Source organism: Canis aureus, chromosome 22 (assembly GCF_053574225.1).
Source record: "Canis aureus isolate CA01 chromosome 22, VMU_Caureus_v.1.0, whole genome shotgun sequence".
NCBI lineage: Eukaryota > Metazoa > Chordata > Mammalia > Carnivora > Canidae > Canis > Canis aureus.
In genome coordinates, this window is record NC_135632.1 from 4,738,802 (window position 1) to 4,765,194 (window position 26,393).

At 38.2% G+C, this 26,393-nt stretch overlaps 1 long non-coding RNA gene across 1 annotated transcript in view; it reads left to right on the top strand.

Moving 5' to 3' along the window:
• LOC144294280 (uncharacterized) overlaps positions 1 to 24,581 on the top strand; it is a 49,334-nt gene extending 24,753 nt beyond the window's left edge. Inside the window, exons 2-4 of the long non-coding RNA XR_013361706.1 lie at positions 18,040 to 18,075; positions 23,543 to 23,604; positions 24,354 to 24,581. This is a non-coding gene — a long non-coding RNA (uncharacterized LOC144294280). The remainder of the gene's footprint in view (positions 1 to 18,039; positions 18,076 to 23,542; positions 23,605 to 24,353) is intronic.
• The last annotated feature ends 1,812 nt before the right edge of the window (positions 24,582 to 26,393 follow it).

Sequence of the window (26,393 nt, forward strand, 5' to 3'; positions counted from 1 at the left end):
GTTATTACAGTCCACCTATATATCTGTGGTTGCTATGGTAATTCTTTTCTTTTGTGTCTGGTTCCCCCCTCCCCCCAGAGTTAATATCTGTTGCTGATTTTGGTGGGTTATTTGGCTTTCTACTTACCTGGCACTCAAATCTTAATTTTCTGTTAGTCCCGAAAATCTGACTCTAGAAGATTCAGACCCCAGGTAATCTCTTGTGTTCTCTTGTCCTAAAGCTGCTTCTCTCTTCCAATGTGGACTGATTGATCTGTAGACCTGCTGTTGCTAGAAAGCTCTTTATACCATCCTCCTGGGAATTCCCTCATCTCTGTTAGAGCAGAAGTTTCCTGGATCTCCTATCTTTTCATTTACTCTTTCATTTTGATATGTTCTATCCTCTAGCTGCTTCCTAAAAAGGAAGGTAAATTTTGAGGTATTATGTCTAGAGTGCCTTAATCCCACTATTAATTGATCCTTTGTCGAGATACAGAGTTCTATATTGGAAACATTTCCTTCAGAATTTTGAAAGCATTGTTCCATTTTTTAACTTCCATATTTATTAATAAGTCTGATATTCTTAAATTTACTATATTGCACATGACCTTTTTTTTTAAACCCTTCTATAGAAACTCTTAAGATTTTTCCATTATTACTGATATATTTAAAGAATTTTAAAAGTCACTTTACTAAACATTTGACCTTTATTATTATTATTATTTTTTAAGATTTTATTTATTTATTCATGAGAGACATACACAGAGAGAGAGAGAGAAGCAGAGACACAGGCAAAGGGAGAAGCAGGCTCCATGCAGGGAGCCCGACGTGGGACTTGATCCGGGGTCTCCAGGATCACACCCTGGGCTGAAGTTGGTGCTAAACCGCTGAGCCACCCAGGCTGCCCAAATTTGATCTTTTTTAAACTGGAAATTCATATCCTTTAGGTAGTGGGATGGAGGAAGTTGTGTGCTGGTTTCATTTTCTGTTCATATCTATACTTAGCTGCTGTTCCTGCTTCTAAAACTTTGTTCCCATTTATCACTTGGTGTGGTCTTGTCTCCTATTCTGTTTGACCTTGTAGATTTGTATATTTTTAAAATTCCTTAACTGTCCTTATAGTGGAGCTTTGGAAAAATGAGGAAACAAATGCATGGGTTCAAACTACCATGTTTAGCTGGAAACTCAGAATTCTATTTAGTTCTCTTGAGTGTAATCTTAATGGTTCTAGCCTTAGTTTAGCTTTGACAAGATCTTCCAGATACTGTATTTTTTAAAAAAAGATTTTATTTATTTATTTATTTGGCAGAGAGCACAAGCATGGGGAGAGGCACAGAGAGAGGGAGAAGCAGGCTCCCCACCAAGCAGAGAGCCCAATGCGGGGTTTGATCCCAGGACCCTGAGATCATGACCAGAACCGAAGGCAGGTGCTTACCGACTGAGCCACCCAGAGACTGTCATTGACCACTCTTTGTATCACCAAGCTTTGTGGCATCTGCAAATACATCCTCTTGGGGAGTCCAGGATGACTATACCTATTTCATGAGTTTTCTAAGGTTTTCAGACACAACAGGTAGTCATTTCTGCTCCCCTCATAAAATTCGGCTGCCCTTTGTGAAAACTCTACTTAGTTATATATGACCTTTTGTTTGTGAGTTGTGACCAAAATTTTTGAGAGAAGTTTATCAGGATATTTAAAGCAGATGTGCCCCCCCCCCTTACACCCCAGGATGTGTTTATAACACAGAGTAGTTGATCATCTATCTACAATCAAAAGTATCTATAACTTCTGGATTTTGAATAGCTATAGCCTTAATTGGTATGGCTAATCACAGTGCAAGTAGCTGATAACTTTTAATAGTGTATCATTGCCTCACCCTTTTTAGAACTTTCCATTATGGCTGCTGGTAGCATCTACTTAGTAGGGATTGGAGGTGCCCCATATGGTGCACACAGTGTTCTGCATGTACTCTTTTTTACCTGGAAGGAGGCTTAAATCAATTGGATGGGAAATATCAATATCCTAGAAAGAATTAAGGCTTCCTCACAACCTCAAGAAAAGCCAGATTGGAGCAGAATAATGCTCTGAATGTGATCAGATTCCATTTCATTCAACTATTGAAAATAGGTAAAATTCAAGAGCTACAGCTTCTCTAGAAATCTTGTGTTTATAGCTTTCAAGGTCAAATATTTCAGTTTTTTTTTTTTTTACCTCAAACTAGCTTATCATAGTTTGTGACTTATGTCAACCCTCGCCTGTTTTTAGGTTGATATTTGTAAGATTTTTTTGTTGTTGTTGTTGAAATCCTCATTGTATATACCTCTTCTCTTTCTATCCTCTTAGGTGAAACTAATTGATCACAGGAAGCCATGACACCTAAAAATGAAATATCCTAAATGATAACACTTCTTGTCTTTCACTTTCAAGTTCCAAAGACATAGCCCAAATTATATACTAAAGAGACTTAGCAGTTATCCTTTTTGAATCATCTATTCCAGCATGGGGGGGGGGGTAAGAGGGGGGACACCAAAAACCTTCAACCCTCATCCAAGCCAGTTTTATTTTTAAATAGCCATTTTGCATCTTTGCCTACATTCAAGAATTCATATTTTTAAAAAATCATAAATAGATTGATCTGGCCAAAATAAATGTTGGAAAGATATTCAGAAAGATTGACAAGAGTGCTGCAGTAGTAATACTGCTGTTTGGAGGCTAAATGAAATGTTTTACATCAACTCAAAACCTAAAATAGCAGTGAATTCAACTATAACAATGCATAGTCCTCCTTTACACTTCCTTAGTTCTGATAAATCTTTCCTAAAATAGAGTCCCCAGAGATGGGCAAGCCCACCAGCCAACTGCTGTACCATCCCCAGGACAGCAACTTGTCCTGCTGATAATTAGTAGTTTCTCTGAGCAGTCACTCTGCCTTGTAACTTTAGCTCATTATTTCTCTTGAATTAAAACAGGGAGGACCTGACTCTCAGAAGCAGATGTTGGTGTGTCTGAAGTCGAGTGTGGGGAAAATAAGAGACACATCACTGTGCTTGATGATGCACTAAAGACCGTGATAAAGCCATCACTGCTTTTATTGTGAAGGGTTTTTTCCCCCCTCGTTTCTTAACAGTAGTAGTTTATGAAAGAAAGGAAGAAATACTGTACTTTTATCTAACCTCATGAGAAGCATTAGGTACTTGGGCACGTGGATGCATTATTAAAACAAAATGGTTCTAATTGTAGAGCAACCTGTAATTACACGTTACAATTAGGCCAGGGCAGTTCCGGTGTGATCCATTATTTCACAAATGCTACAATGTTGCTGCTTTCTTCTTTCTTTTCTTTCTTTCTTTCTTTTTTTTTAATTTTTTTATTGGCTGGGGAGATGGGGGTGGAGGGAAATAACAGCCAATTTTTCTTTGAAACAATTTAAATACACAAAAGACTGTTACAGCAAAAGCTTAAAGTGAGTTCTATTAATACTAGATTAGGCTAATCTGAACAGAAGTATTTGTGCAGCATATATAATTATCATTACCAGCACTATAACTAATAACAGCAGACATTACCATTAGCAATCAGAATGGAATAAATACGTACTTAATGTTGAAAGATAATGTAAATGTAGATGTTTTAAATTATTTCCCCCCCCCCCCCCCAAATTGTGTCTATAATAACTGGGTTATTTTGGAAGGGTACAAATGTCACATTTCCAGGATTAGTCCCCCAAATTGGCTCTATACTTCTAAATGCCCAGCAGCAGAGAACAGAGGGGTTTGGTTGGTCAGGATTTAAGATATAATTCTGTCTTGGAGAATGAGAGGGGCTGAAAGGGGTGCAAGATTGCTGCCAGAGGGAGAAAAACATAAACTGTTTTCAATTACATAAAACTGAAGTGGGCATCTGACCGAGCTTTTAGCCTTGGAAAGGATGTGATGGATGGAGAGCCCTACGGATACTAAAAACTGTTGTATTCTTGCCTCTTCTCCCTTTGGGTGCAATATATTCAATAGTACGTTTGGGTCACATGTGCACTGACTGTGGGCAATCTCACTGCAGTCTTATCAGACTGCTGCTGTTGAAATTTCCTACACCAAAATTTGCCTGCAGGAACAGAGGGACTTATGCAGAGGTTTCAATGGCAGTTCATACAGGTGGAAAACCATTTGGAAACATCCTTTTTTTCCTTTAATATCCTATAATTATTGTCTATGTTTCTCAAAAGAAGTTCCCAGCTTAAAAGTAGCAGATAAAGGAGCATTTCTTTTCGATGCGACTCTAATTTGGGTAAATTTTAAAAGAACCCATATTCCCTGTGTAGTGAAACCTCTTCCTTCTTTAACTCTTTCAAGCAGATGAGAACTGAAATATGAAGGTGTATAAAGACAGGGAGCGTTAGTTCCCTTTTTTTTTAGCATCTGCTATAAAATTCCCACCCAATTCACTGACTTGTAGATTTCTTTTGGGACACCTGATTATTTGTATGGCTGTATTTAATCAGAAAATTATGGGTTATGGTGTTGGGGCATAAGGTGAAAGGTTAAAAGCAACTCCCATAAAATACAGCATGTGGGTTGTGGGTTTGTGTTGCAGGTAAGAGAGATTCCTCCCTAGAAGTAATGGTGCTAGAGAAGCTGGGCTCTATGAAGGGAGGAGCTAGGCCAAGGTACAGTCAGCTGGGGCAAGATGCTGGAACCAAGGAGGCCAGTCACCCTTATGTGGACATATGATAGGGATTTGGGTTGAACCCTCAGGGTGCTGTGCCTTCTCTTACTAGGTGTTTCCAGTGGATTCTCTCTCTCTCTCTCTTTTTTTTTTCCCAGTGGATTCTCAAAGCACTCACCAGTATTCGGTCACTGGTGCTTTTTCTATATAGTTAAAAGCTTCAATAAAGAAGCTGTCATCAAAGCACTTATAATCTAGACCTTGATATAATATCATTGGCTACCAAATTCTCGTCAAGCTCTAATGGGATAATCTCTGAAGAAATAGGATCATCTGTGAATACCTTATCAAAAGTCAACTTATATTTGCTTATGACATCCTTGCTTTGTGAAATCTACTTATTTTACATTTATACTAGAAAAGGATAACCGGAAAAGCGGAAGGAGGCAAGGAGATATGAAAGCAGAGTAGAACAGAAAAGATAGGATATGAAATGTTTAAAACCTTAATTTAATAAAAGGTCAGCTTTCCTTTATTTTTCCTCTTAAGATTTTTAAAAAATTTATTTATTCATGAGACACACAGAGAGAGAGAGAGAGAGAGAAAGGCAGAGACACAGGTAGAGGGAGAAGCAGGCTCTGTGCAGGGAGCCGGACACAGGACTTGATCCCAGGACCTCGGGGTCTCGCCCTGAGCTGAAGGCAGACGCTCAACCACTGAGCCCCCCAGGCGTCCCCGTGAGCTTTCCTTTCTTATAGGAAATCCTACATGGGCCTTTCCACTCTTTAGTTCCAGAGCCCCTTCTCTCATCAGAGGCTGTTTTTCTTGTGTTCTCCTTTGAAGTGTCACAAAAAACACTTCATATTTTGGAGACCTTTAAAACCAGGGACACCCAGTGTATTCTCTCTGTCTGAACCAGGTGTGACTTTAGAGATTCCCTCCCAGAATCATTAGTGTTCAAGAGTCTACCTGCAGCTTCAGTGGTTGGGGTTTCTGGGGAGTGGGTTTTAAGGACACAACTTGGCATGATGCACCTTTTGCTTGTCATGTCAGATTGCAACAACCTTTAATTGGCTTCTTGTCTTCATCTGTTCACTGGTTATGAAAATCCATAACCTGAAATCTCTATGCTCTTGCCAACCCCGAAATAGTAGTTTCAACTTTTTTTTTTTCTTTTACTGTCATAACAAATCTTCAGGGGAAAAAAATGTGGCACTATTGAAAATCTACAAGATATAGATAACCTCTGCTTTCCTGGGATATTTATTGCTGCATAACTAAGTCTTTATCCTGTTACTTTCCCCAAGTTTTTAATTCCTACTAATCAGGTTTATAGAATTCCATGTGATTTGACAAAGACAGCAAGACTTTTCTTTTTGGTTTGAGTGACAAGAAGTTTCTGAGGGGCAGGGCCCTGCCCTGTTCTTCTTTATCATTTCTGGGCCTTGACACAGAGCTTCATTTCCATCCGGTGCTCTGCTGATGTGCTTGAAATTGAAGTGTGAGCGCATTTAACTAAACTTTATACGTAAACAGTAGAGATAATTTCCCATTTGTACCCTATAAAGCAGTTTCATACCAATTTCTTTACTGTTTTAGGGCAAGATTAGTCTCCATCTTTTTTTTTTATTTTATTCTCATTGCAGTATTAATGAATTTGCTAGTATTGGACTTGAATTATTGTCATAATTCAAATACCCCATGTCTCCACTACAAAGCAGTTGTTTTTTTTTTTCGTTTGTTTGTTTGTTTGTTTGTTTGTTTTTCAGTTCTTCAACATGGAGAAACATCCCCTAGAGTTTAGGTGGTCTTCTTTTTTTTTATTTTTTATTTTTTTTAAGATTTTATTTATTTATTCATGATAGTCACACACACAGAGAGAGAGAGAGGCAGAGACATAGGCAGAGGGAGAAGCAGGCTCCATGCAGGGAGCCTGACACGGGATTCGATCCAGGGTCTCCAGGATCGCGCCCTGGGCCAAAGGCAGGCGCCAAACCGCTGCGCCACCCAGGGATCCCTCTAGGTGGTCTTCTTATGAGCAAGTCCCACTCTTAGGCTAGTTAGTCCAGATATTTTACACACGTTTTGCTTTGGAGGAAACACAATTTGTGTAAGACTTGAAGTAATTTAACAATAAGCTATTGGAACAGATGGTGCTGGGCCAGTGATCTTACACTAGTGAACACTTCAATGAAACTTGGAAATTGCGTATAAAATTCCCTGCACGTAAAACCTGATAGGTATGATTTTATCACCCTATATGCTTCAGTTAGTATTGCCCAGTTCAAATTTATCAAACAACATTGACTGCAAGGATAGTCAAGTATGAGTATTTCCCTCCCTTATTTCTTTCAGCCTGTAAGCACTGTTAGAACTGTCTATGTTGAGATACTATCAGAGAGTAGACAAGGAAGACCTTTATAGTTAGATCTAGACTTGCGACTCAACCCCGTAACTTTCTACCCATGGGGACTTGGTAACTGGATTCACTTCTCTCAGACAATTTTCCTCTGTAAAAGAGAAAACACATAACTCTTCAGGGCTATGAATAAATACAACTCGAAGTTTCTAGCATGGTGACTGTCAAGGTAAGTTCAGTGAAAATAGTAGATGACCCTCTCCTCAAATATATATGGTATTGATCTTACTATTTACAGTGGGAAATTAATGCGTGCTGAAGAAAATGTAAAACTCCTAAGGATGAGCATTTTGGTCAGTTCAAAAAGACCAGCATATGCAGTAATTTGTCTTCTAAAAGTGTAAAGTAAAATGAGAATTTTTTTTTTTTCATGGAAGATGATAGATCAATGGGGAAAAGTCTTTGGGAATTAGAAAATGCATTCTCTAATTCTACATCTTTCCCAAACACAGTGTATCAAACATGAAATCTATCTTTAACTTTTTTCATCATCCTAGCTCTTCCTGTGAGGCATTCTCCAAGCCATCTGTAGTAGACACTATGAGATTGCTTTCTTCTTCCTCCCTGCATCTGACTCATTGGTTTTGCTGCTGCTTGCTTCAAATGGCTTTGTCATCTTCTTCTTCCTTTTTATTCCCACTGCTAGACCCCAACCCGACCTTTATCTTTGCAAACAATTGCAGTAGTAGCCTAATTCAGCTTCCTTCTATACAACAACAACAACAACAAAAAAAGCCACAAAGCAAAACAAAACAAAACAACTGCTCCAAGTTTTTGCCCAGATTATTGAAATTAAATATCTTTTTAACTATCTGCAAAATTTTCTCATACTTGATTAGTGTGGCCACATTATCCAACCCAGGCAGATGCCATGGACCACAATATATCTGGCAACCCATGGAATTGTGCAGTGTGCAGCCTATAGCCTGGCACTCAGGTCCTTTCTGTAATATATGCAAATCATTCAAATGATTCTTGGCCCTTCTACCCGTTGACTGACTTTCCCTCCCCATACCAGAGAATCCAGAGAATAAGAAAAGCCTAGGATTCAACATCCTTCATAATCAAAGCCTGACATGCCTTCCCATCCCTATGTCCCACGACTTTCTGGTAAGAATCTGTTATACCATCCATACTGGCTTTGCATGACTCTCATTTAGAATAAACTAGTCTGGAGGATCATAGGGAGCACCACTTGCAGAAGTAGTTTTGGGGGCTTATTTCTTCCTAGATAGTTTTCCAGACACCTCACCAACTTGGGGGTTTTCCCTAATGGTGAATTCTGAACTATTTGAGCAGTCCAAGAGACATAATTACATGAATATCTAACCTTCTTCAGCAAAGAAGTTAAGTCATAAATATATATATTTATATTTATGTATATAAATTGCAGATATAAAATACATTCACTAATTTTTTTTTCATGTGTTAAAAATACTCCTACATAGTGTCTTTGGGATGACTTTTTATGTTTCAAAATCTTTGAATAGGGTATATTGCCTTTCATATTCGCTGTATCTGTGCAGGAGTAAAAAAAGCATAGCAAATATATCATTTGAGGATGGAAAATCTCCCTGGAGATCATTACGTGTGAAAAGTCAAAAAGTAAAAGTGAAAAAGCAAAGCCTGATTAAAGGCAAATTGATATGGATATCAAGTATTTATGATATTCATTCAACAAATACTACATGTCCGTGACCTACTAGGTGCTCTTCTAGGCACTAGACATTGGGGGAGAGATCGTTACTTTTATTGTCCAACTACTACCTATTAACTGGAAAGAATTTCACTGGAGGGAGGAAAAAAAACAAGTGAGGACTCGCCCTTTTAGGGAGGATTGAGAAAGACTTCTCTATTAAAGTCCTGGGGATTGAGGGTCTGAGCCTGGGAAGTAGAGCATTGCAGACAGAACAAGTAGCATGTACAAAGGCCTTAGGGCAGGTGACACTCAAGGAATAAGGAAAAAAGCAAAAGTTATGTATGGGCCTTGGAAAACACTCAAAGCCCTTGAGCTTTTTCTGACAAAGATGGAATAAACAGGAATTTTGAAGAGAATAATAGCATTATTTGACCAGGATGCCATGACTGTTCCAAGGAGAGAATGGTGATGCTAACAAGTATGGTAGCAATCAAGGTGGTGAGAAGTGGTCAGAGTCTAGATAGACTGCAAACATAAAGGTGTTGCTCGTTCCTGGATATGGGAGGAGGAAGAGACTTCAAAAAGTCAAGTCATTGTCTAGGCTTTTTGGTACATGCAACTGGGAGAATGAAGTTGCCATCTATGGAGATGAGAAGAGTTGCAGAAATAGCATCTTGATGTGGAGGCAGAAAATCTTAAGTTCATCCAGGTGCATGACACAGACATCCAAGTGGAAACGTAGGATAGACAGCTGGATATACGGGTCCGGAAGTCAGTGGAGGGCTACGGGCAAGGGATGTGAACTTGCGGTGGTCAATGTTTAGAGATTAGGGCAATAGGAAAGAAGCAGCAAAGGAAACTGAGCATGACTGGCTGGTGAGGGGTGGGGGGACAGGAACCAGGAAAGTGAGATTCTAAGATTGTCTGATGTAATTTTACCAAAAGCTATCTTCATTGTTGCTGTTAATATGTGTTTGATGTATCATTTCCTATTTTATTTTCTCTGAAACCTCTTTCCTGAAGTATAACTGACATTCGATAAGCCACACATACTTAAAAGATGTGTAATTTGGTTGGTTTGACATGTGTATATACCCTGAAACCACCCCCACAATCAAGATGATAAGCATATTTATAAACCCTCAGAAATTCCTAATGATCTTTTCCATTTGATTTTTTTTTCTTCATTGTATCTTACATTTTATTGGGGTCTCTTGTAAATAGCCCAGAGCCACATTTTATATGTCTCTCTATCCAACCTAATGTTTTTCTCTTTTAATAGGCTGTGGTTCTTTCTAAGCTACTCACTGGCCAAAGTACAGGTTCTCTATAATAGTATGATGGCACAAATGCCTGTAAGTCTTCATTTGCATGAAATTGGGAGTTATTTTGTTGTCTTTCTTAAAAGACAAATTTGTAGGATACACAATTCTAGGTTGATCACTCTTTTGTCTGTTTTATTTTTATTTTTTTAAGAATTTATTTATTCATGAGAGACACAGAGAGAGAGATGCAGAGACACAGGTAGGGGAGAAGCAGGCTCCCTACAGGGATCCTGATACGGGACTTGATCCCCGGACCCTGGGATCATGCCCTGAGCCAAAGGCAGACGCTCAACCACTGAGCCACCCAGGTGCCCTAAATTTATGACTTCTAAAATATCTTATTTTTAAAAATCTGCTTATTTCTTAATATCTATTGAGTTTTCCCCATTCTACCCTTTTAAAAAAATTTCATAAAGTTATTTTCTATTCAGTATTTCAGTAACTTATGTTTCCAATAAATGATGTTCACATGTGGCAGTATTTGTCTCATTGTCTTTTACTCAAGGTGGCTTATTTTTCCATAAGTTGGCTGAATTCGGAATTTTTAGACTCAATGGAGAATGCTTTCCTCCAGTGAGAGTTTCTGTTTCTGTTTGCAATATTATTTAGAGCTAAAAACATGCAGAGGAATTCTAAATGAATACGAATAAGTGAAAGAAGTGAATCTGAAAAGGCTACATACTATGATTCCAACTACAGGATGTTATGGAAAAGGAAACAATATAGAGGGAACAAAAAGATCAGTGGTTATCAGGGGTCAGATGGAGATGATAGGTTGAACAGAGGTTTTTTAGGGTAGTGAAAATACTCTATGATGCTATAATGGGTACATGTCACACATTTGTCCAAAACCCATGGAATGTATAACAGCAACAGTGAATCCTGAGATAAACTATGGGCTTTGGAGGGTGACATGTATCACTTTGCCCCTTAAACTCTAGTAGTTTATAAGCTTTCATTACTCCTCACTTTTATGGTATGACCAGAAGTTTCAGGTTCATCTCTTAATTTCTCTTCCCAGTTCTAGAATCAGCTAATTCTCCAAAAGGCTGTTTCCTTTATTTAGAGATCCCAATCTGGGTGCTAAGTATATTCATTGTTATTGTTTTGTTTTGTTTTGTTTCCATGAGCAGAGCTAGGAAATACATATTCTCAACATAAAATGCATTAAAGATTTATACTAGTAATTTAAATTCAAATTCAGGACCATTCATGGTTTTTACATAAATTCATTGCTCTTACATGTGTACTTCCTCTTTCTCATACTGAAAATCCTGATTCTCAGAATGACTCCTTTATTTTTCAACTCAACAACAAACATTCTTAGAACAATACCAATGCTATCCCTAATAAAATGAGTTTCGAAAACAGTATAACTTTTCCAGTTCTTTTCATTCTTAGATTATATGCCTCTAGAGATATAGATACAGATTATGGTCTAAAGTCACTTGAAGTTATTTTATATATAGTTATGCTACCAGTAGGATACACATTTATGATCCGTTATTTCATGTGACTTTTAGGAATCCTAAAAAAACTGTTTTCTGGTTCTCCAAATTTTCTCATGACTACCTATTAGTAGTCTTGTATCTTTCCTATTTTCAGGCCACCATGTGTCCTGGTATTATTTCTCCCAGTTTCTGCCCAGGTGCTTATTCCATATGGATCTTAAAGCTATTAGTAGTTTAGTCCTATATTTAACAATTTTTGTTTTGTTTTGGCTTTTGGGTTTTTATTTGTTTATTTGTTTTGTTTTTGTTTTTGTCTTTTAGAGAGGTTACTTTTTCAAAGTGTTGTTACTTTTGAGATATATATATATTTTCTATGGGTTTTAGGTTTCACTGTCCTAGTTCCTGGTATTTGGTTTTAGTTAGTTTTTTGTCTTGGCACATGCAGGAAGAGTTGGAGATTAAACAAAAATGCCATGAGTTAGGATATATGCACAATTTCCCTAACTCTATTGAGGCTGAGAGGTCAGTGACACCCAGTAGTAAGGAAGGTATTGAGATCTGGATCTTGGCTTCTGAATCCCATTCTCTGTATATTCATTTGTTACGATTTCAAATCCACTTGTTTATGAATTAATTGAAGTGGTTTTTTTTTTTTTTTTTTTTTTGAGAGGGAGAGAGAAAGAGTGTTGGAAGGAGGGGCAGAAGCAGAGGCAGGGGCAGATGAAGAGACAGAGAATCTTAAGCAGGTTTCATGCCGAGCATGGGCCCTGACTTGGGGCTGGATCTTACCATCCTTAGATGATGGTCTGAACTGAAATCAAGAGTTGGATGCTTAATTGAGCCACCGAGTTGCTCCGAATTAAGTGAAGTTTTAAGGGTGAATTTGTCTACATTGAAGAAGCTATGTTGGGGCACTGTCATTGACATCTGTTTTTGATAAGCACTCAGCTCAGCTGGTAGGGGTACCACTGAGGACTTAGCCATAAAAACATATGGAAGAGTGGCTAAGACATAATTGACTTTTAAACTTTAAATACCAAGTATTTGTGAGGACTTTCCAAGAGTGCTCAGTCTGGGCATAGTTACTCCTTACTGATCTAAATAGTTTTCTGAAGATTTTGAGACACTTGCTTCTGGTGTGGCCGGGCAACTCTTGGATGGTAATGGTATTTAAACCATGCCAGCAGTCTCAGGAAGAGAAACATCTATTCCTGCTTTGGTGAGGCTACTTCTCATGAGCAGTGGTGCAAACCATATAATGATCCCTGGAGTAATAACCTACAGTGCAGCACATCTTGTCTACCAATACCAATGCCACTGCCTCCTAGCTTCATGCCCTAGCAGTGAGGGACCTAAGCCAGCAGCCGATACCCAGTTTTTCGTTGGGAGGACTAACATTACTGAGAACTAGCTTGAACAAAGGTACACCTCAACTAAATTTGGACTCCCTTCTCCCCTATGCCTGGAACAACAGTATAATTAATCCATCATTGGTTTGGAATATGTTATTTCTTTAATGGCTTATTAAGAGACATTATCCTGTATACTATTGGCTTATGAAATACAATTATAAATTACAATTTCCACAGTGAACCTGTGTTAAATTGGCAACGATATTCTGTCTCTGAGCATAATTTTCCATGAATAAAACATTCTCCAATAAAAGCAACCAGGGGTTCTTGAAGTGGCATATTACAAGGTTGGCTCATATTATGGAAGTGCTCAAAGAAAGATGGGGGCAGGTTGCAAAAACATAGCCAATTTGCAAGAGTTACCAATGGCCGAATATACAATAACATAACAAATAATCCATGTTATATCATAGACCACAGAATAATGAGCGATAAATAACTGAATAAATAAATGGGAGAGAAGAATGGACAGTTCTTCCCTACAGAAGAATTCGAATTAATGTAAGAGGAATGAGAAGAATATAAAGCCACCATTAGAACAGCAAAGTAATAATTATGGCAGGAAACATACACAATTGATGCTAAAAATTAACCGGTAAAGAAGGAATTTGAGGAGAAGCAGGATAATGACCTAGTCCCACAGGCTCTCCCCAGACATCTATATTAGCTAGTAAGGGAAAAATAATGACTTTGTAATGCATAAATGGATAAAGAGCAACCTGACCAATCAAAGTTAATATTGCCGGTAAGAAGACACACTGATGTGTACCTTTTGATAGGATGAAGTATCCGTTCTGTGGTATGAAGAGAAACGCTGAAACTCAATCTAATGATGAGATAAAATCCACACAAATCAAAAGTAAGGAACGTTCTTTAAAAGGACTGACCAGGGGGATCCCTGGATGGCTCAGTGGTTTGGTGCCTGCCTTTGGCCCAGGGCGTGACCCTGGGGTCCCAGGATCGAGTCCCGCGTCGGACTCCTGGCATGGAGCCTGCTTCTCCCTCTGCCTGGGTCTCTGCCTTTCTCTCTCTGTGTGTGTGTGTGTGTGTGTGTCTATCATGAATAAATAAATAAAATATTTTTAAAAAAAGGACTGACCAATATTAAGGTTATGGAAAGGAAGGACTACAGAACAGTTACAGATTGGGAGAGACTGAGGAGATGGGAAAACTAAGTGTGAAGTGGTCTCATAGATTATCTTCTAGAACAGAAGGACATCGGTGGAAAAGCTGCAAAAAATTGAGTAAAATATATATTTTAAGGATTCTAATGTCAACTTTACAGTTTTTGTGATTATACTATGGCTGTGCTATGTGTTAACATTTAAGAAAAGCTAGATCCGGGTGTTTAGCAATTAAGTACCTAATGGTAGTTACCTAATTTTTCGTTTTCCTGATTATGTTTGTGTTTGGTTACTTTTTAAAGCTACCTACTGAGTTTTTAGATTGACTTCACCTGTTTTTGTGTGTGTGTGTGTGTTTTGTTTTGTTTTCTTTTTTTCATTTTCTATAGATTTTGGTCCTTTCCCATCATTTTTTATTTACAGTAATTTATTGTGCTGATATCTTGTTATATCTCCAAGTTCTCTTTCAGTGTTATGTCACACCCCCTTCCAAATTCAGAACCAGTGGTTTCCCGGACAGTGATGAATGGAGGGATTTTTATTTTTTGTCATGGGCCCTGAAGGGTCCAGTGATCCCAGTTTTTCATTTTTTAGGCTCTTACTTTGGCTTCTTGTGCACTTACTCCTCTCCCAACGCCCTGCTTCGGTGAGAGAAGTTTTCTAATTCTCTCCTACAGGACTAGAGGGCTTCCTGTTCCAGATCTTCCACCTACCATGGGTGAAACCAAGTTTGATGTCTGTGGGCACTGGAAGCCCAGCCCCTAGCTCCTCAAGTCAAAATCAAGAACTAAAATCCCTGTGGCCACCCTGGCTTTAGCTACAGATAGAAGTTCTGGCTTTATTTTCTTTCTTCATTTATGGTACCTGGGGGTTTTCCTTTGTTTTGTGCTTAATACCTACTTGCTCTTAAATATAGCTCCTCCTCCTCTTCTTCTTCTTCTTCTTCATCTTCATCTTCATCTTCTTCTTCTTTTTTTTCTTTTCTTTTCTTTTTCTTTCTTTTCACTTTGCTTTTTCTTTTGCTTTTTTTCCTTTTCTTTCTCTAGCCTTTTTGTGTTTAGAACTGGAAAATAGGCTTGTCCCATCATCCTTGTCTGTCATATTTCCAGAAGCCTTTCAGTTTATTTCTTAAAGCAGTTCACCTGTATTCTCTGAAAAACATTAATAGATTTTAACATATTAGTGCAACTTAACAAATTGTTTCCCTCCACTATAAAATGGTTCTTCTATTACTTATATGTAAGTAATTTATGTGAAGGTGTCTATGATTCTGCAATCAAATACAACTTTTTGGGAATTGTTCCCAATAATATTTAAGATTATTTTAGCAGAGAATGTTCTTAGATGTGATATGAATTCAAAGGTTCTGTAGTCCTCCTAGACAGGATGCTCCTTTCTCTAATTTGGAAGCATGAGAGAACATCAGATTCTTTTATATGAAGAATATAATTTTTGCTCTAATAGCACACACTGACTTTTTTTCTTACATAATGAGGAAGAATCATGCTTTTTTTTTTCTTTATAGCCACACAAGTCAGGAAATAACTTTATTCCATAGCAAATTATAATAATAGATTATATTTATGTTCATAAATAGATTTTCACATGGCTTTATTCCAGTAAAGTTACGTGTGCATGTTAATTTTGAATACTTCAGACCCTTAGTACACATGCAAATACCTCTGGATGATCATACTTTTGTTCACATTGAGAGGAAAAACAAGTCCATAGTTTCAATAAGTGCTGGTAAGGCTCAGTCAGATGCATTGACTAAGCTGAAAATTATCTGTCAGATGCATTGACTAAGCCGAAAATTCCTGCATCATCAGCTCACCATGTGAGCCTGTGCCTTGGTGGCACCAGGTAGAGGTTTAATTGCACGTCTTTGCTTGGGGGCTAATGATACCAGCTTGCCTGGTGGGCAGACCAACATGTGTGCTGGGCATAAAGGAAATGTACAGTGCATTTTCAAAAGTTTGCTATGGATTTGAGCATACTTGTCTTAGGAACACTTTCCTTTCTTAACAATGGAAAAACACGTGTCTGTCAGATACTTGTGACTGTGCCTGCCAAACCTAGCTTAAGAACAAAGATAGCCGATAGCAAAAGATATGCCAGAGGATTCTAGTAATAGGAGCTGAGATCATATCCTCAGTCTTATAAGATGCTGAATAACAACCACAGAGGAACTTAAATCTGGAAAAGAAGCAGCTACTTGCAGAGTTAAAAGAACACTGTAACACTTAAAAATTTGTTTTAAGGTGAGGTTTTCTTAAATAGATTTAAAGATATCCAAATTAATAAGCTCTTTCTACATTTGAAGAAAACTTTAAATACAAATACGAGGAGAAATTAAAATTCTGAACTACCTAGGAACAATTTTGAAAGTACCTTAGTCACTGTTAATTGAAAAAAAATAAACTTAAATGTAGTCTAGCTTCTTTCTTATCTCCAGTATTAACTGAGGGGTTAAATAATATAGTAAGTTGTAGGGAGGCATGGGCTTAAGGGAAGTATGCCTATAGATTGGGAAAAGGGGAGAAATAATGTTGAGTGTTCTATATTTAAGAAGCTTTTAATTCTTAAAATTATGCAGCAAAGAAGTTACCACTGTTATCTCCATCTTGCAGATGAGGAAACTGAGGCACAGAGAGATCTAAGTAAGTCTCATAGTAAGTAATAGGATCAGGATGTAGCTCCCTGTATTGTCAGAGTTAAGGAAAAGAATGACAAGAGCAACATGGGTTCCTAAGTGGTTGAGGTAGGTGTTAGCCAGGGATTTCCATAGCTAATTATGAAAATGCCAACACAGAGAATATATTTCCATTGCTTCATTTTCAGGCTCCCCCCCTTTTTTTTTTTCTATTCAAATTTCTAGGAATTATTTGGGTACGATGTAAATCCTCACTATTTCATTACTAGTGTATTGAATCAACTCTTATAGAAAAAAGATGCTTTGGTTCCAGAACCAGGATCACTTAAAATTGTGAATGTTTCTCAGTATATTGTGGACCTTGCTGCAAGATAGAATATAGTTCTCTAATCACCTGAGTCTCTTTACCTCTTTGTATCGTTAAACTTCCTCTACAACGCTCTGATTGCTTTTTTTTTTTTTTTTTTTTGAGGGGTGGAACAATTTCTTTATCTTATGTGTAATTTTATCTTACCCTTGTGAGAACTAACAATGATTCTCTGAATTCGCTATTAAATATTTTTTAATCCCAGAAACTCTTGCCATGTATTACCTCTGTGACAAAAGCAATTACAGAGTTGTCTCTCCTTTGCTTTTCTCTTCAGTTGCCACACTACATGATAGCTGTAGTCTAGTTTTTGATTTTAGTCTGGAGTCATAGCATGGATCACAGAAAGTCTTGTTTCCTTCTTAATAGCTATATTTGTGTACTTGTTCATGTTTTCCTTCTACTGAGTTGAGATCTGTCTTTCAATCACATTCATCCCATGGGGTTTTGCTTTTAGTATCATCAGACCCAGTCTGGTCTCTTTTAACCTGATGGCCCGTGAAGATATTTTCGGTCAGCTGTCAGGTAGCCTCCACTAATTACTTTTGTTTGTTTTCAGGTGAAATATCCCTAATTTTTCAATAATTCCACAAAATGTTTTTTTCTTTTTTTTCTTTCAACTCATGACTTGTCAATCCGGCCTACTTTGCCAATTACCCACTGAGGGTGCTTCCCAGGTGCAGTAGCATTCTGCGGATTTGGTCTGACCAGCCAGAGTGCAGAGACAGAACTTGTTCTGGATGTTTTCTTCTATTAATGCATTTAACAAAGCCAAGAGATCCCTGGACAGATCCATCTCTGTAAGAAAATATCCCTCAGAGGGGACCACATAGGCAGGATGTGGATCAAACTTGTATAAAAACATTGTATTTTTATTAGCAGAGGAAGCCAATATGAGGAAATTTGTAAGTATTAGACCTTGAGTACTCACATAGCTTTGCTTTTCTCTGCATGAAATGTTCTCCATCTCACGCAACTACTTGACAAATGTCTACTCATCTTTCCAGCTCTTTGTGAGGACATCTTGCCTGCCACGCCCTTGAGTAAGTAACTCTGCCTTAAACATACAGCTGCTGATGAGGGGGTTAGTTGTGTTCCATTTGCAGGCACAGATGGGTGGGCAAAGGGATGTTAACACCTAACTTAATGGTACACATGGTGTGGTCCAGCTCAAAAAGCTGCGTGGAGCCTAATAGGCATTCTCTTTGGGGAATGTGGAAAACAGACTGAACATTCTAGCTTCAGGAATAGCCGGGTCATTGGTTACTTGGGGCAACACTGGCACTCTTGTTCAATGCAGGCCAAAGTCCTGGGGATGACTGTCCATAGAATACAATAGAGCAGATGTATAGGCATAGATGAAGATTCTATGAGCAAGAGACCATGTCTCTGAAGATACTGCCCAGCTTCCTTGGGGTTTTCTGGTTGTTTCCATTTCTAATCCATGACTGCATTTCAATAAAATGCTACTTTGTTTGAGGTAAAGGGAGAGCCTCATTATTTAAAATAAGAGCCCTTGCCAAAGCATTTTCCACATGGAATTCCCACTTTGAATCTGTACTTTCCCAGTGTGCATAGTTTTAGGATAATACCTGTCTCCCTTTTGCCGCCTACTTGACTAGAAACTTCTTGAGAACTAGCATAGTCTTGGTACTTATCTCTTGATGTAACAGGTCTTTACTGTATGAATTTATTACATGAAATATTATTTGTCAGGTTGTAGATTCTAGGTTATGATCTTCTGCTTGAAGTATAGGTTGAATTTTTGAGTGTTTGTATTCCTATAAAGATTATTGAACTTCGTTCTGGAATTCAGTTAAGGTATTTGGAAAGAGTTTGGTCTTCTTGGGACTTAATTCTTCCCCATTATTGAAATAAAACCATTCTGAGTACTATTGCCTATAAACCTACGAGATTTTTTCCAGCATGACTATGGTCACAGGGACTATTCTGGCCCTATGGGGGCTACCATGCACTATTTATTCCTCTAATCTTTTTGGAGGGTTCTTTTTCTGGCTTCAGTGGTTCCTTCACATGCATGTACTGACAGTTCTGTATTAAATTCTAGAGACGGACCCTCTGCAAATCTCTAGAGCTCTCCGTCTATGCTGCTCATTCGTCTTAGGTGTTCCAACCGAAACTCGAGCTGCCTGTCTCTTCAGACCATGGGCATTGACTTAGCAAGTAGAACACCAGGCTCTATTTGGGTTCCCCTTCCCTGCTCAGTGGCCTGGAAACTGGCTCAAGACCATGCCGGAGCAATCTTGACCTCCTATTGCTTCCTGTCTTAGACCTTACTGTCCTTCATTTCCTCACATCCAATGTCTTAAACTTTAAGATGTATTTTAACTTGTTGTTTGGGGTCAGAGGGTAAACCAGGTTCCTGTTAGTTCTATCTTGGCTGGAAACAGAAGTTCTATAACTTGTTAACTATTTAGGAAAGTTTGATAAATATTGCAGTCGGTATACTTGCTTACATTTTGTCCATTAGGAAGATTTTCCTTCACTGGTACCTTAAGGAGATGTATGGAATTCTCTTATTTTAAAACAGATCCTTTGTGCTAGAAGTATCTCTGACATAAGCATAACATGTTACATATTTGGTTTCATTGCTGTTCGAATCAAGGCTGAAGTTAAAAGCAATGAGTTAATAATGGATTAAGATCTTATCTACATTTTTTGTAGAGGAAATCATTCCAGTGAACCGTTTGAGCAAAAATAGTTTCCCAAGAGGAACTTAACTCTGGAAAGATAATGATCTGTTTTAGATGTCTGTAATTTACAATTATGTTTGGTTAGCTTCTGAATTGTGAATATGGGAAGTGTTGCAAGACTTAGAAAGTTAGTTGATATGTAATTCATGCAATTCATTTCTGAAGCTCAGGGGAGCCAAACATATTTAGGGAGGGAGCGTGGGCCTGCATTTAAGAAAGCCATTCAAAGACGAGCACGCATGGCTCTGTGAGCATGAAGCTACATAAGAAATATTACTAATATTGTCATCAGAAATAGTAGCATTTTCCTTAAAATATAAGGGAATTGGCAAAATAACTTAACATCTACCTAGAAGAGCATCCTCTAATCTCCTGAAGTCCTGAAGGAAAGAAATCGATCTTCTTGCCAGGTGCTTATGCCTAGAGAATAGACTCCAGAGGCTCACAGTTCCTAAAATAATTCCTCTATAACCAAGCAGGGCAGAGGGAGATGAATCAAGGTAAGTCTTTACACCTAAGAGCAGCACCTAGGGTCTCTGCTATGGAAAAAGCCCCCACTATTTAACTGGCCTAACAGAGCTGCCTTTTTTTTTTTTTTTTTTTCATTCTGGACTAAAAGGATGCTGATTGCTGATACTATAGGTAGTTTTATTCATAAAACCTGTAATTTCTCCAAACTGCCTTATAGAGAACTGATCTTAGATCATAGGCCATTCAGTAAGAGAAGAGCCTAGTGATTGGCAAATGCTACATAAAAAAGTATTTGGAGAGGGAGGGAAGCAGACCTTTTTATCACAAAAAGCAAAATGGCTCCTGAGGATAAGCATGCAGGGTAATTCTTTGAGTTGTCAATCTCTGCCTAACCTCACTCTCCTATATCTTATCCCAGATCTTTGCTCTGGGATTGCAGATGCTACAGCTTTCCCTCTAGGGATCAATTAAAAATTCTGGATATATGATTTCACTTATTATCTCTAAAGCTAAAAACCAACTGTTACTTCTAAAATGCTACAGAGTTAAATGTCCTTGATTCCTGGGCCTCAGAAATAAAAATCAAGACCATTTTTAATATAAAAAGTTACAGTAGAAGGTAGATTAAAGGCCCCGGCATAGCCTACAAGCTCTGATGTATGTACTTAGGTTTTGGGAGCCAGGCCAGCTACACTTGGGTCCAAGGAAGCGGTCTTCTCCAAGGACTCTGGAGGCTTGAGGAGTGGCAGGAGCTAAGTGATTAAGTTGTAGGGAGTGTAAGCCACAGGGGTGACCAAAAGGACTTTGCTGGCCAGTTTACACATTAGGCTCAGAGAAATCTGACCCTGGGCAGGGAAGTAAGGTGTAAGGATTACAAATTGATGTTTAGGTAGTGGACAGACCGTTGCCTCCGTCAGATTAGTGACCTTGCAAGACTGAGTGAGTCTTATTTGTTTTGTGAGTCTTATTTGTTTTCCTGAAAGAAGTGCCCACCATCCCAATCTGGAGAGGATCTCTGTGTGGTAAAAGACTCATGTCCAAGGGCACCTGGGTGGCTCGATTGGTTTAAGCATCTGACTCGGTTTCACCTCCAGTCCTGATCTCATGGGTCCTGAGATCAAGCCCTGGTCAGGTTCCACATTCAGAGGGAATATGCTTTGGATTTGCTCTCCTTCTGCCCCTAGCCCCACTTCTGTCCCCATCCTTGTCCCCCTATTTCCCCCCCTCCTCCTTCCTCAAATAAATCTTAAAGAAAAAAAAAAAAAAGGCTTGTGTCCAGAGTGGACCAATGGTCCATATCTTTTATCCTCTTTTTCCTGAAGTGCTGGGCATGAGTTTTCAATACAATAGGGTCTGGGTTGCTGATGATGATGTTCATCATTTATTAGATGGGCAAATCTGTCCAATACCATGCTACTGAGTTCTTGTTCTCACTGCTCAGTCTCCAGGCCTGGGTCCCTAAATTTACCTAAGTCAACTTTCTGAAATACTTAAATACTTAAATACTCTTAAATACTGCTAAGTATAAACACCTATGAAATCTGATTTATCCTGTTAGTGTTTTTCTAATGGGAGCCCTACTGTTATCTTGAGTCTGACAGTTTTTCAGTGGGTGGGACTCTCACTCCTTGCTTAACTTGTGAGATCTCTGTTCTCAGCACTGAATGCCAGCAGTGCACTGTCACCGTGAGAAGTGAACACACTGTCACATATTGTTAAACCTTTTACCTTCATCAAGGGTAATGCCCTGTTGCATTTCAATCTGAACCTCTCATTCCTTGCCTGGACACACTTCTAACCTTTAGCATACCCACTCCTGCTCACTCACTCAAGTTCTAAACCCCAAGACTCTCCTTTGGAGAGCACCATTCTCTTAACCTAAACTTGCTGTCCTGCCACAGCTCTCCTTTATAAATCCACTGTCAGCTGTCCTCTTCAAATTCAGAGTATCTTATTTCCACAAAAATTCAAAAGGGGCTAATGCTCACTTCACGGGACTGGTTTTGCTTATCTGAAGTCAGAGCCAATAATCCTAATGGTTTTTAAGGGCTGTGAATACTCCTCTGAATTTGGTCAGGTCTGTTAAATGTTCTTCACACATAGATATTTTCAACTTACTTATACAAGGGGATGTATGTGGGTATATATGTAGAGAGAAAGGTCTAGAGATATATAAACTAAGAGACTCAAATACAATAAAAACTAAAATTTAGTAAGATACCCTGGTTAAAAAAAATTCACAATGAAAAGAAATCTAGAGCATCTAGATTTATTTATAATGTAGTGGACTTATTTCTGAAGAAGAGACTGGTATTATAATTTCATAAGGTAATACTGTCTAAAGTCGGAGAGAATCTTTTCCTTGGCCTCACAAGGAGAACACATGAAGGAGGATCCTAAATTAGAGCAATTGTAGAGTAACCTATGAGAACTTCTCTTTATCAGTGACAATGGAATTTGAAATATCAGTGACAATGGAATTGTGAAATATGATGGAATCCATCTCCTGATATGCACAGTGTACTGTGTGGCCTGGTCTGAGCAAATTTTGGGTAGAAGCACAAAGACTCTATCAATGGCGGGGGGTGGGAGAGGATGGTCACTGTTGGTCCCCAAATCTAAATAGTGCATGGGTGTTCTTTCAGTTCACTAACTTGGGTCCATCGGGCTTGTTGAGAGCCCACCATGTGCAAGACCCTGTGCTGCAGCAGTCCCAACTTTCTCACATAAACGGACTTCTTACCTATAACCTTTCCTGTATTTGAAAGTCTTTGTAGTGAGTAACTGGTAAACCTGGGGCCAGAATCCAGGCTCTAGGCTAGGGTCCAATAATCTATCTAATTCCCCAAATCACATCTGATATTGAAGATCCGGTGAAACTGATCATTGCTACCACACAATGATAGAACCATTTGTGTCCACAAAAGGAGAATTTTTTTTTTAAAGATTTTATCTATTCATGAGAGACACAGAAAGGGAGAAGCAGGTTCCCTACAGGGAACCCAATGTGGGGCTCGATCCCAGGACCCCGGGATCACTACCTGAGCCAGAGGCAGATGCTCAACTGCTGAGCCACCCAGGTATCCCCAAAAGGAGAAATTTTATAGTAACAAATGAAGGCAGAATAGACAAGCACTGTGAGCCTCCCAGAATATTTGGAACCACCAAATAGGTACATAGGTAACACATGTAGGGTATCTTCAATCATGAGAAATGTACGGCGCCAAGACACTAGCTATAGTACTATGGGTTTTCCAAACTGGGGTGCCGGTACACGATTTTATGAAGTTTAATGGTGAATTTAAATGTATTTTTAATATGTTAGATTTCAAGGAAATGGCAGACATGGAATAGCTGAACCAGGACCATCATCCATATTCCTATAAGGTATGCTTATATTACATCTATTAACTGAGCTACTTCAGTGGCAAAGCTAGCAAAACACTACAAAGTGGCTTGTTTCCCTGCTAAACAATAAATGTATCTACATAGATCTGGCTTGGTAAGATGAAAACCCTTATTTCATCTAATCAAATCTGTTTCCTCTTGCAAAGAGAAAAGGGAACAAGGAAATCAAAATCAATAAAAATCCTGCCACTTTATCTGTAAACAAGTATGTTCAAATAGAAATTCCTTCAGTTAGAACTGTTTTTAAATCTGATCATTGCACTGAGATGGGATTCTTCTGTATCTAATACAAGTCTTATTATCTCAGCTCCTTCCTAGTCCTACCACTGGGTAACTTTGAAGAAATGGATGTTCCGGTTTCAATTCTTTATCTATAACAGAAGATAGATAAAGAAACCAAAAACAAACCATTTTTAAAAATCAAGAGAAAATGAAAAATTTATCGCATTTCAGGCTTTGACCCATAATAGAATTATTTGCTCAAGACATTAATATGATTTGAGTCATGAGGTGTGAGCATTTTATTTATTACCTCTAATCTTCCATAGGGAATAGTGACTGTTAATTTATGTGGGCTAATAAATTTTCTATTGTTATTAATAAGGATTAAAAAAGATACAGAAGAAATAAGATTTGAGGCCATGTACCTGAAATTATATGAATGCTTAAGTACCATGTTTATTAGAAAATGCAGTAGAAACTTTAATTTCTATTTGACCAACTTTCAGAGACTTCCTCAGATGTTACTGCGCAAGTGTTGAAGATGCTTTGATTCTGTACCAAGGTGCTACTGCTGTTCCATTGACAGGAAATGATTTCATGTCTTATTTCTGCCCATTTTAATTACTACTGGTAGAGATCAGAAGTTGGACATTTGAAAGCAAACCAAAATCTCTTTTGTGAAATCAGAACAGGAAATATGCTATATTTGAACTTCAGTTCTCCGTATTAACTCAAGAACCAATATTAAATAAGAACTGATTTTTTATATTGAGTTCATATGTACAGTAGGCTTAGCTTTTTAAATTACACAATTAACAAGTTTACGTGATGACTTTGGTTGTACAAATTGTGCTGCCTATTCCTTCAGCATTCAGAACTTGGCCTGGTATCCTTCTGGCAGAGCAATAATTTTCATATTGTAAAGACTAAAATAAGTCATAGAAAATTAAGTAAGATTGCATTTGACAATATCGAGGTATCTACTAGACACTTAATTCTTGCTGTGGATGTCCTTGCCCCCGTGTCTGTGAAACTAAACGGATTTTAGTGACTGTGCAGTTTGACTTCCGTTTCAATATAGTCATGTATCTGAACGTGACTGTCAAAGTTGCTCAACAAATTCTGCCTCGAAGAAACCTTTCCATTGACTAATTCGCAGAATTAGAGTATTCCCTTTTGACTTTAGCTGCAGGAAAGATCACAATAGGTGCTGTATTTGATTTAGATTTGAAGGCCTAGTACAAGGTCACAGATGCAGCATACTTGTACAAATCATATGGGCAATGGCCCAGTTGAAACTAACCCCTTTAAATCGTAAAGGTGTGCACTCCTCAATACCAAAGGCCTGTGAAAGCTCATACAAAAGTTGCCAATACCAGTAATACCATTGATATATTATGTAACAGCTACTAAATGACAAGGGAAGACTGACAATATCTTTCATTGGTAACTCATATATGAATATGTAGATAATTGGACTCTAAGAGAGACTAGGCTTAGGTGTCTATGACCAAATATGTGCAACATTTCTGCTATGCCTGCCTAATCATTTTGCCTATCTATGGTTTATTCCAACTAAATATCTGAACTCTAAAGAATATTCTATAGGCAAGACTTTTCAACCTCAGTACTACTGACATTTTGGGCCAGAGGATTCTTTGTTGCTGGGGCCCTTCCTATACATAGTAGGATGCTTGGCAACATCTTTGGTCTCTGTTGAGCAGATGCAGATAGAACCATCCCCTTGCCATCCCACCCAAAGTTGTAATAATGAAAGATACCTTCCAACATTGCCTAATGTCAACTGAGCAGTAAAACCATCCTGGTTGAGAACCACTGCTATAGAGCCAAGAAGGGAAGAAGTCCTTTCTCCCAACTCCTTCTCTTTCAATCCTCTTGGAAGATACTCTCTCATTATTACTTGGCATCCTACATAGTTATTGAAATGCATCTATTAAAAAACACAGCTATATTTTAATGAGTGTTCAGGAGCCAAAATTTCCAACTCAAGACGATGTCTTTTTTTTTTTTAATGAAAACTTGCCCCCACTGATTTTATGCAAGAACTAAATCTTACAACAGAGTATATTACCTCAGTAGTATTTTGTACAATAATATTAATAATAATCTTTACAGAGGAGAAAGTGGATTGCTGCCCAAATTTAGCTACTTGAATTCAAAATAGGGACATTAGAAATAGAATGCATGAGTGTAACAGAGATATGTAGCAGTAAAAATGCTTTTAATGACTTTTGGAATACAGTGTGAATAGCTCTTCATCACTTGTTTCTTCTTGAGCTTTTGCAGTGTGTCTAAGTTAAGAATGGGTTTGTTGGAAGTGACTGATTACAACCCATTGTCTAAAGTCAAGGGAAGCACCAGGTTTGGGCCAATTCCATACAGGCATAGGTAGTATGGAGAACACTTTCTCACAGCTTACCTCTGTTTTCTTTCATGTATGGTGTTGGCGTCTTTTTCAGATAGGCTTTCCCATCATACTTGTGAGATAATTATAGTTTGGAGATCAAAAGTTCCTCCAACTTTTG